The 10,469-nt window shown below is 39.9% G+C and overlaps 1 non-coding gene across 1 annotated transcript; it reads right to left on the reverse strand.

Annotated features, from left to right (window-relative positions):
* Positions 1-7,847: 7,847 nt before the first annotated feature.
* Positions 7,848-7,955, reverse strand: LOC130950148 (small nucleolar RNA R71). Its single transcript, XR_009073530.1, has one exon. It is a non-coding gene; the product is annotated as a small nucleolar RNA R71 (small nucleolar RNA).
* Positions 7,956-10,469: the final 2,514 nt, after the last annotated feature.

Raw genomic sequence — 10,469 nt, forward strand, 5'->3', positions numbered from 1 at the left:
AAGCAAACTATGTGTATAGACCATAATATGACCCTAACTCTAAGACATATAACCCAGGATGGAAGAACCACCCAAATTTTGGGTGGGGAAACCAACAAAATCACAACCAAGAGCACAACAAACCATACCAAGCCAATCAATACCAGAATCACAACTCCAACCATCAGTCAAATAACAACAGATCTTACCAGAATCCATCTCACACATCATATCCTTCCAACCAGAAAACACACCACCATCAAGACACACTAACCCCAACCTCACAACCGTGTGAAATCAAGGGTAACTTTGAGAGAGTAGAGGCCGCAATAGCATAGCTATCATCACAGCTCACAGGGGCTATTTCCACCCTCTTGGAAAGGCAAGCACAAGCTAAAAAGAAGATAGATGCCAACCAAGAAGAATACAGGTTAAATTTGAAGAACCAAGGTGTAGCAATCTCAAAGCTGGAAGCACAAGTGGGGTTCTTATCCAAGCAAATCCCAATGCCTACACACACATTTCCCAGTGACACCATGGCCAACCCAAGAGGGGAATGCAAGACCATCACACTTAGAAGTGGAAAAGTGATAGAAGAAGCCACCCAAAACCAGGAAAACCACGAAGAAGAAGCTGCAGAAAAGCCTGAAAATAGGAAGAAAGAAGAGGTCCCTAGCCCATCTTCACCAAAGCCAATCTTGAAGCCTTATGTGCCAAAGGCATCATACCCACAAAGGCTAATGAAGGATGTGAAGGACAGCCAGTTCTCCAGAGTTTTGGAAATCTTCAAAAAGCTCCAAATCAACATACTATTTGCTGAAGCATTGGAGCAAATGCCCCTCTACGCAAAGTTCCTGAAGGAGCTCATGACAGAAAAAAGAAACTGGGGAGAAAAGGAGACTGTAGTCCTAACTGAGGAATGTTGTGCCATCATACAAAAGAAACTCCCCAAAAAATGAAGGACCCAGAGAGTTTCCAAATCCCCTGCATCATAGGGGATATCACTATTGAAAAGGCTTTGTGTGACTTGGGAGCTAGCATCAATCTCATGTCCCTGAACATGATGAGAATGATGAGAATTGAGGAAGCCAAACCAACAAGAATGGCACTCTAACTAGCTGACAGAACATTCAAGTTTCCACATGGAGTGGTGGAAGATTTATTGGTAAAGGTGGGCAAATTCATCTTCCCAGCTGACTTTGTTGTGCTGGATATGGAAGAAGAGGCAAATACTTTAATTATCCTAGGAAGGCCATTCCTAGCTACTGCTGGAGCCATTATTAATGTGCAAAAAGGAGAACTAGTCTTGAGATTACATGAGGAAAAGATGGTCTTCAATGTCTTCAAGGCAATGAGTTATCCCAAGGAAGCAATAGGAGAATGCATGATGGTGGACACCATAGAACAAATAGTCCAAGGAGTTTTGGAAGAAGAGTAATATGAAGGAAGTATGGAATTGAAGCAACAAGCACCACGTGAAGAACCACCACAAGGAACCATGGAAAGTTCAATCATGACAAACCACAAAGACAACAAAGAAGAAAAGGCACCAAAACTAGAGCTAAAAACCCTACCTCCAAGCTTGAAATATGCCTATCTAGGTGACAACAGCACCTACCCAGTGATCATCAACTCAAGCTTGAGCAAGGAGCAAGAAGAGGAGCTCATCCAAGTGCTGAAACAACACAAGGATGCTATAGGCTGGACACTCACAGACTTAAAAGGGATCAGCCCTTCAATGTGTATGCACAAGATCCTACTTGAGGAGGGTGCCAAGCCCTTAAGGCAACAACAAAGAAGGTTGAATCCAACCATGAATGAGGTAGTCCAGAAGGATGTGTTGAAGTTGTGGCAAGCTGGGGTGATCTACCCCATCTCAGATAGCCCTTGGATGGGCCCGGTACAAGTAGTTCCAAAGAAAGGAGGAATCACTGTTGTACAAAATGAGAAGAATGAGCTGATACCAACAAGAACAGTGACCGGTTGGCGCATGTGCATAGACTACAGGAAGCTCAATGAAGCCACCAGAAAGGACCACTTCCCCCTACCATTCATGGACCAAATGCTCGAGAGACTGGCTGGACATGAATACTACTGCTTTCTTGACGGTTATTCGGGTTACAACCAAATAGTTGTAGACCCAAAGGACCAAGAGAAAACTTCATTTACTTGTCCATATGGTGTTTTTGCTTACAGGAGGATGCCCTTTGGACTGTGCAATGCACCTGCAACATTCCAAAGGTGCATGCTCTCCATATTTTCAAACATGATTGAGAGGTTTATTGAGGTGTTTATGGATGACTTCTCTGTATTTGGTAACACATATTCTGATTGCTTGCATCACTTAGCCCTGGTGCTAAAGAGATGCCAAGAGACCAACCTTGTTTTAAACTGGGAAAAATGCCATTTCATGGTTACAGAAGGAGTGGTCCTTGGTCATAAAATCTCAAAGAAGGGCATAGAAGTAGACAGGGTAAAGGTAGAGGTGATTAAAAAGTTACCTCCACCTTGCAATGTCAAAGCAACCAGAAGCTTTTTGGGACACGCTGGTTTCTATAGGAAGTTTATTAGAGACTTCTCTAAGGTTGCCAAGCCATTGAGCAACCTACTTGTCTTTAATGTGCCTTTTGTTTTTGATAATGAATGCAAGTTAGCTTTTGAGGAGCTTAAGAACAAACTTTCCTCTGCACCTATCATAGCACCACCATGTTGGGATCTACCCTTTGAGTTGATATGTGATGCATCAGATTTTGCTGTGGGTGCTGTTTTAGGACAGAGGAATGATAAATTGGTGCATGTCATTTATTATGCCAGCAAGGTCCTTAATGAAAATCAAAGGAACTACACCACTACAGAGAAGGAATTACTTGCCATTGTCTTTGCTTTTGATAAATTTAGATCATATCTCATTGGTTCTAAGGTAATTGTATTCACTGATCATGCAGCACTCAAATACTTGCTTACAAAACAAGAGTCCAAGCCAAGGCTAATAAGATGGATCCTGCTACTCTAAGAGTTTGACATCAAAATTAAGGATAGGAGGGGAGCAGAGAACAAAGTTACTGACCATCTCTCAAGGATCCTACAATAGGAAGAAGGAGCACACCATCTTGCAGTCAATGAAAGCTTCCCGGATGAGCAATGGATGATGATACAAGAGACTCCTTGGTTTGCTGACAAAGCCAATTTCAAGGCCATTGGGGAACTACCAACCAACATCAACAAACACATGACGAGAAAGCTCATCAAAGATGCCAAATACTATATCTGGGATGAGCCCTATTTGTTCAAAAAGTGTGATGATGGGATCTTGATGAGGTGTATATCCCATGGAGAAGGATAAGAGGTGCTTTGGCCATGTCATGGATTTGCATATGGAGGACACTTTAGTGGAGAAAGAACAGCAGCCAAGGTACTCCAATGTGAATTCTACTGGCCAAGCATTTTCAAGGATGCAAAGGAGTTGGTGTCAAAGTGTGATGAATCCCAAAGGGCTGGAAATCTACCCAGGAATAATGAGATGCCACAGAGATTTATAATCGAGCTAGAACTATTCGATGTATGGGGGATCGACTTCATGGGGCCAAAAAATAGCTCGGGCAATATTAAAATAACTCGAACAATATGATCCAGAACAATACAAACAGTAAAAGAAAAGTTCCAAGACACACACCAAAGTCCAGGGGCATCCTTTGGAGGCAGTGACACGGAGTGGAAGACTCAAGAAAACCCACAGAAGCTGAAACAACCTAGCAAAAGACTCTAAGCAAAAAGACGTAAATCAGAGCAAGATCACCAAGAAAACCATCATTCTCTACAAAAGCTACCTGAAGACTTACATCATCTACCCTGTTTCTTCCATAAAAAAGACCATAAAAGAGGTATAATCTCATTTGATCATTGCAATTCATGCCTTAATTGATGAATATCATAGTACATTGCTTTGAAATGAGTTTGTGCTGGATTTCAGGTGGAGAAGACATCAAAAATGGAAAAGAAAACAAACAAAACAAGTAGGGCATGTGAAGTAGACGTGCCACTTGGAACAAACACCATAAAAATATGTTGGCATGGCACGCTGATGAGCGGATAATTTATACGCTTTTTGGCATTGTTTTTAGTATGCTTTTAGTATGTTTTAGTTAGTTTTTATTATATTTTTATTAGTTTTTATTTAAAATTCACTTTTCTGGACTTTACTATGAGTTTGTGTATTTTTCTGTGATTTCAGGTATTTTCTGGCTGAAATTGAGGGACTTGAGCAAAAATCTTATTCAGAGGCTGAAAAGGCTGCAGATACTGTTGGATTCTGACCTCCCTGCACTCGAAGTGAATTTTCTGGAGCTACAGAAGCCCAATCGGAGCGCTCTCAATTTCATTGGAAAGTAGACATCCAGGGCTTTCCAGCAATATATAATAGTCCATACTTTGCTCGAGATTTAATAGCCCAAACAGGCATTCCAAGTCAGCTTCAGAATTCCCAGCGTTAAACACCGGAACTGGCACAAAAGTGGGAGTTAAACGCCCAAACTGGCACAAAAGCTGGCATTTAACTCCAAGAAAAGTCTCTACACATGGAAGCTTCAATGCTCAGCCCAAGCACACACCAAGTGGGCCCGGAAGTAGATTTTTACGTCATTTACTCATTTCTGTAAACCCTAGGCTACTAGTTCTCTATAAATAGGACCTTTTGCTATTTTATTTAGGAGGATCTTTCAATCTTCGGATCATCTTTTGATCATGTTTTTATGATTGAACCCTCTTTGGGAGGCTGGCCATTCGGCCATGCCTAGACCTTGTTCTTATGTATTTTCAACGGTAGAGTTTCTACACACCATAGATTAAGGTGTGGAGCTCTGCTGTACCTCGAGTATTAATGCAATTACTATTGTTCTTCTATTCAATTCAGCTTATTCTTGTTCTAAGATATCACTTGTTCCTCAACTTGATGAATGTGATGACCCGTGACACTCATCATCATTCTCACCTATGAACGTGTGCCTGACAACCACCTCTGTTCTACCTTAGATTGAGTGGATATCTCTTGGATTCCTTAATCAGAATCTTCGTGGTATAAGCTAGAATCCATTGGCGGCCATTCTTGAGAATCCGGAAGGTCTAAACCTTGTCTGTGGTATTTTGAGTAGGATTCAGGGATTGAATGACTGTGACAAGCTTCAAACTCGCGATTGTGGGGCGTTAGTACAGACGCAAAAAAATCACTGGATTCTATTCCAACATGATCGAGAACTGACAGATGAATAGCCGTGCTGTGACAGAGCGCGTTGAACATTTTACTGAGAGGACGGGACTGTAGCCATTGACAACGGTGATGCCCAACATACAGCTTGCCATGGAAAGGAGTAAGAAGGATTGGATGAAGACAGTAGGAAAGCAGAGAGACGGAAGGGACAAAGCATCTCCATATGCTTATCTGAAATTCTCACCAATGAATTACATAAGTATCTCTATCTTTATTTTATGTTTTATTTATCTTTTAATCATTAATCCTCCATAACCATTTGAATCCACCTGACTGAGATTTACAAGATTACCATAGCTTGCTTCATACCAACAATCTCCGTGGGATCGACCCTTACTCGCATAAGGTTTATTACTTGGACGACCCAGTGCACTTGCTGGTTAGTTGTGCGAAGTTGTGATAAAGAGTTGATATTGCAATTGAGCGTACCATGTTAATGGCGCCATTGATGATCACAATTTCGTGCACCAAGTTTTTGGCGCCGTTGCCAGGAATTTTCGAGTTTGGACAACTGACGGTTCATCTTGTTGCTTAGATTAGGTAATTTTATTTTATTTTGTTCTTCAGAGTTCTTAAGAATGAATTCTAGAGTTTCAGATGATATTTTTATCATCACAGAAGCTGATTGATCCTCATCAATTTAGCTATTGAATGTAATGTCCTGCTGAAGCTTGGCTAGCCATGTCTAATCTTTTTTAGACTGAAGCTTTAGACTAACATTGCATGATTCCTGGAAATTCTTATTAAGAATTTTGAAATCCTTATTTTCTTTTCCATATAATTTTTGAAAAATACCAAAAAAAATTTAAAATCATAAAAATCAAAAATACTTTATGTTTCTTGTTTGAGTCTAGTGTCAATTTTTAAGTTTGGTGTCCTGCATGTTTTATTTATTTTCTTGCAATTTTCGAATATATGCATTATGTTCTTCATTGATCTTCAAGTTGTTCTTGATGATTTTCTTGCTCTGATCTTTAAATTCTCTTGTCTTGAGTGTTTTGTTGTTTCTCATATGCATTCTCAATTTGTTAGTGTTAATAGTATACAAACTTCTAAGTTTGGTGTCTTGCATGCATTGTTTATTTGATCTTAGTTTCATTTTGATTATTCCTCATCATTAAAAATTCAAAAAAAATTTTAATTTGTGTCTTTTCAAGTCAATAATACAGAGAATTGAAGACTCAGAACATGCAACAGAGGAATTACACAGAAAAAGATGGGCGTTCAAAACGCCCAGTGAAGAAGGAAAATTGGCGTTTAAACGCCAGCTAGGGTACCTGGCTGGGCGTTTGACGCCCAAAAGGGTAGCATTTTGGGCGTTAAATGCCAGAATGGATACCATTCTGGGCGTTTAACGCCAGGATGATACAAGAGGGAAGATTTTGTTTTTAATTCAAATTTTTTTCAAGTTGTCATAATTTTTCAAAATCAAATCTTTTTCAAACCATATCTTTTCAATCATATATTTTCAATATCAATTTCTTTCCATTCTCAAAAATACTTGCCTACAATTAATGATTTGATTCAACATTTCAAGTATGTTGCCTTTTCTGTTAAGAAAGGTTTAATATTTGAATCATATTCTTTAAATTTCTTGTTAGCCAAGTCATTAATTTTAAAAATCAAATCTTTTTTTAAATTGTTTCTCAATCATATCTTTTCAATCAGATCTTTTTAAAACCATAACTCTTCAATCATATCTTCTTAATCACATCTTTTTCCAAATAATTTTCAATCTTTTTTATTTCTAATTTCAAAATCTTTTTCAAAAATTACTTTATTTCTTTCCCAACTTTAATTTTCGAAAATAGTTCTTCAATTTTCCAAAATTTCTTCAAAATCTTTTAATTTATTTTCGAAAATTCTTCCCCTCTTCTCAGATTCTTCTATTTAAGGACTAACACTCCTCCACTATCAACAATTCGAACTCTATCTCTCTTGATAAGTTCAAATTCTTCTTCTTCTACCTCCTCCTTCTATTCTTCTTTTCCTCTGATATCTCAAGGAATCTCTATACTGTGACATAGAGGATTCCATATTTTCATGTTCTCTTCTCTTTCATATGAGCAGGAGCAAAGACAAAAGCATTCTTGTTGAGGCTGACCCTGAACCTGAAAGGACCTTGAAGCAAAAGCTAAGAGAAGCTAAAGCACTACTCTCTATAGAGGACCTAACAGAAATCTTCAAACAAGAAGAAGACATGGCAGCCGAAAACAACAACAATGCCAACAATACAAGGAAGGTGCTGGGTGACTTTACTGCACCTACTCCCGGCTTCTATGGGAGAAGCATCTCTATCCCTGCCATTGGAGCAAACAACTTTGAGCTTAAGCCTCAATTAGTTTCTCTAATGCAACAGAATTGCAAGTTCCATGGACTTCCATTGAAAGATCCTCATCAGTTTTTAGTTGAATTCTTGCAAATATGTGACACTGTCAAGAACAATGGGGTTGACCCTGAGGTCTACAGACTTATGCTATTCCCTTTTGCTGTAAGAGACAGAGCTAGGATATGGTTGGACTCACAACCTAAAAAAAGCCTGAACTCTTGGGAAAAGCTAGTCAATGCCTTCTTGGCAAAGTTCTTTCCACCTCAAAAATTGAGTAAGCTTAGAGTGGAAGTCCAAACCTTCAGACAGAAGGAAGGTGAATCCCTCTATGAAGCTTGGGAAAGATACAAACAATTGATCAGAAAGTGTCCTTCTGACATGCTTTCTGAATAGAGCATCATAGGTATCTTCTATGATGGTCTGTCTGAACTGTCCAAGATGTCATCGGACAGCTCTACTGGAGGATCTCTTCATCTGAAGAAGACGCCTGCAGAAGCTTAAGAACTCATTGAAATGGTTGCAAATAACCAATTCATGTACACTTCTGAAAGGAATCCTGTGAACAATGGGACGAATCAGAAGAAAGGAGTTCTTGAGATTGATACTCCGAATGCCATATTGGCTCAGAATAAAATATTGACTCAGCAAGTCAATATGATTTCTCAAAGTCTGTCTGGAATGCAAGCTGCACCAGGCAGTACTAAGGACGCTTCATCTGAAGAAGAAGCTTATGATCCTGAGAACCCATCAATGGAAGAGGTGAACTACATGGGAGAACCCTATGGAAACACCTATAATCCTTCATGGAGAAATCATCCAAATCTCTCTTGGAAGGATCAACAGAGACCTCAACAAGGTTTCAACAATAATAATGGTGGAAGAAACCGGTTTAGCAATGGCAAGCCTTTTCCATCATCTTCTCAGTAACAGATAAAGAATTTTAAGCAGAGCCACTCTGACTTAGCAACCATGGTCTCTGATCTAATCAAAACCACTCAAAGTTTCATGACTAAAACAAGGTCCTCCATTAGACACTTGGAGGCACAAGTGGGTCAGCTGAGTAAGAAAGTTACTGAACTCCCTCCTAATACTCTTCCAAGCAATACAGAAGAAAATCCAAAAGGAGAGTGTAAGGCCATCAACATGGCCAAATTTGGAGAGGAGGAAGAGGCAGTGATCGCCACTGAGGAAGACCTCAATGGACGTCCACTGGCCTCCAATGAGTTTTCTAATGAGGAACCATGGGAATCTGAGGCTCACACTGAGACCATAGAGATTCCATTGGATTTACTTCTGCCATTCTTGAGCTCTGATGAGTATTCTTCCTCTGAAGAGGATGAAGATGTCACTGAAGAGAAAGTTGCTAAGTACCATGGAGCAATCATGAAGCTAAATGACAAGTTATTTGGTAATGAGATAATGAGCAGATAATTTATACGCTTTTTGGCATTATTTTCAGTATGTTTTGAGTATATTTTAGTTAGTTTTTATTACATTTTCATTAGTTTTTAGTTAAAATTCACTTTTCTAGACTTTACTATGAGTTTGTGTGTTTTTCTATGATTTCAGGTATTTTCTGGCTGAAATTGAGGGACCTGAGCAAAAATCTGATTCAGAGACTGAAAAGGACTGCAGATGCTGTTGGATTCTGACCTCCCTGCACTCGAAGTGGATTTTCTCGAGCTATAGAAGCCCAATTGGCGCGCTCTCAACGGCGTTGGAAAGTAGACATCCTGGGCTTTCCAGCAATGCATAATCGTCCATACTTTGCCCGAGATTTGATGGCCCAAACCGGCGTTGCAAATCAGCTTCAGAATTCCCAGCGTTTAACGCTGGAACTGGCATAAAAATTGGAGTTAAACGCCCAAACTGGCATAAAAGCTGGCGTTTAACTCCAGGAAGAGTCTCTACACGAAAATGCTTCAATACTCAGCCCAAGCACACACCAAGTGGGCCCGGAAGTGGATTTTTCTGTCATTTACTCATTTCTGTAAACCCTAGGTTACTAGTTCACTATTAATAGGATCTTTTGATATTGTATCTGGACCTCATGACACTTTACACGTTTCTCATTGTATCTTCTACAGCATGAGTCTCTAAACCCCATGGTTGGGGGTGAGGAGCTCTGCTGTGTCTTGATGGATTAATGCAATTACTACTGTTTTTCATTCAATCACGCTTGCTTCTATTCTAAGATATCAATTGTTCCTAAACCTGATGAATGTGATGATCCGTGACACTCATCATCATTCTCACCTATGAACGTGTGCCTGACAACCACCTCCGTTCTACCTTAGATTGAGTAGATATCTCTTGGATTCCTTAACCATAATCTTCGTGGTATAAGCTAGAATTGATGGCGGCATTCAAGAGAATCCGGAAGGTCTAAACCTTGTCTGTGGTATTCTGAGTAGGATTCAATGATTGAATGACTGTGACGAGCTTCAAACTCGCGATTGTGGGGCGTTAGTGACAGACGCAAAAGAATCACTGGATTCTATTCCGACATGATCGAGAACCGACAGCTGAATAGCCGTACCGTGACAGGGTGTATTGAACATTTTCACTGAGAGGATGGGAGGTAGCCATTGACAACGGTGAAACCCTACATACAGCTTGCCATGGAAGGAGCCTTGCGTGTTTGAAGAAGAAGACAGTAGGGAAGCAGAGGTTCAGAAGACAGAGCATCTCCAAAACCTCAACATGTTCCCCATTACTGCAAAACAAGTACTTATTTCATGATCTTTTGCTTTTCACAATCAATCCTGATAATTTTTGATATCCTGACTAAGAGTTACAAGATAACCATAGCTTGCTTCAAGCCGACAATCTCCGTGGGATCGACCCTTACTCACGTAAGGTATTACTTGGACGACCCAGTGCACTTGCTGGTTAGTT

Source organism: Arachis stenosperma, chromosome 1 (genome assembly GCF_014773155.1).
Source record: "Arachis stenosperma cultivar V10309 chromosome 1, arast.V10309.gnm1.PFL2, whole genome shotgun sequence".
Taxonomy (NCBI): domain Eukaryota; kingdom Viridiplantae; phylum Streptophyta; class Magnoliopsida; order Fabales; family Fabaceae; genus Arachis; species Arachis stenosperma.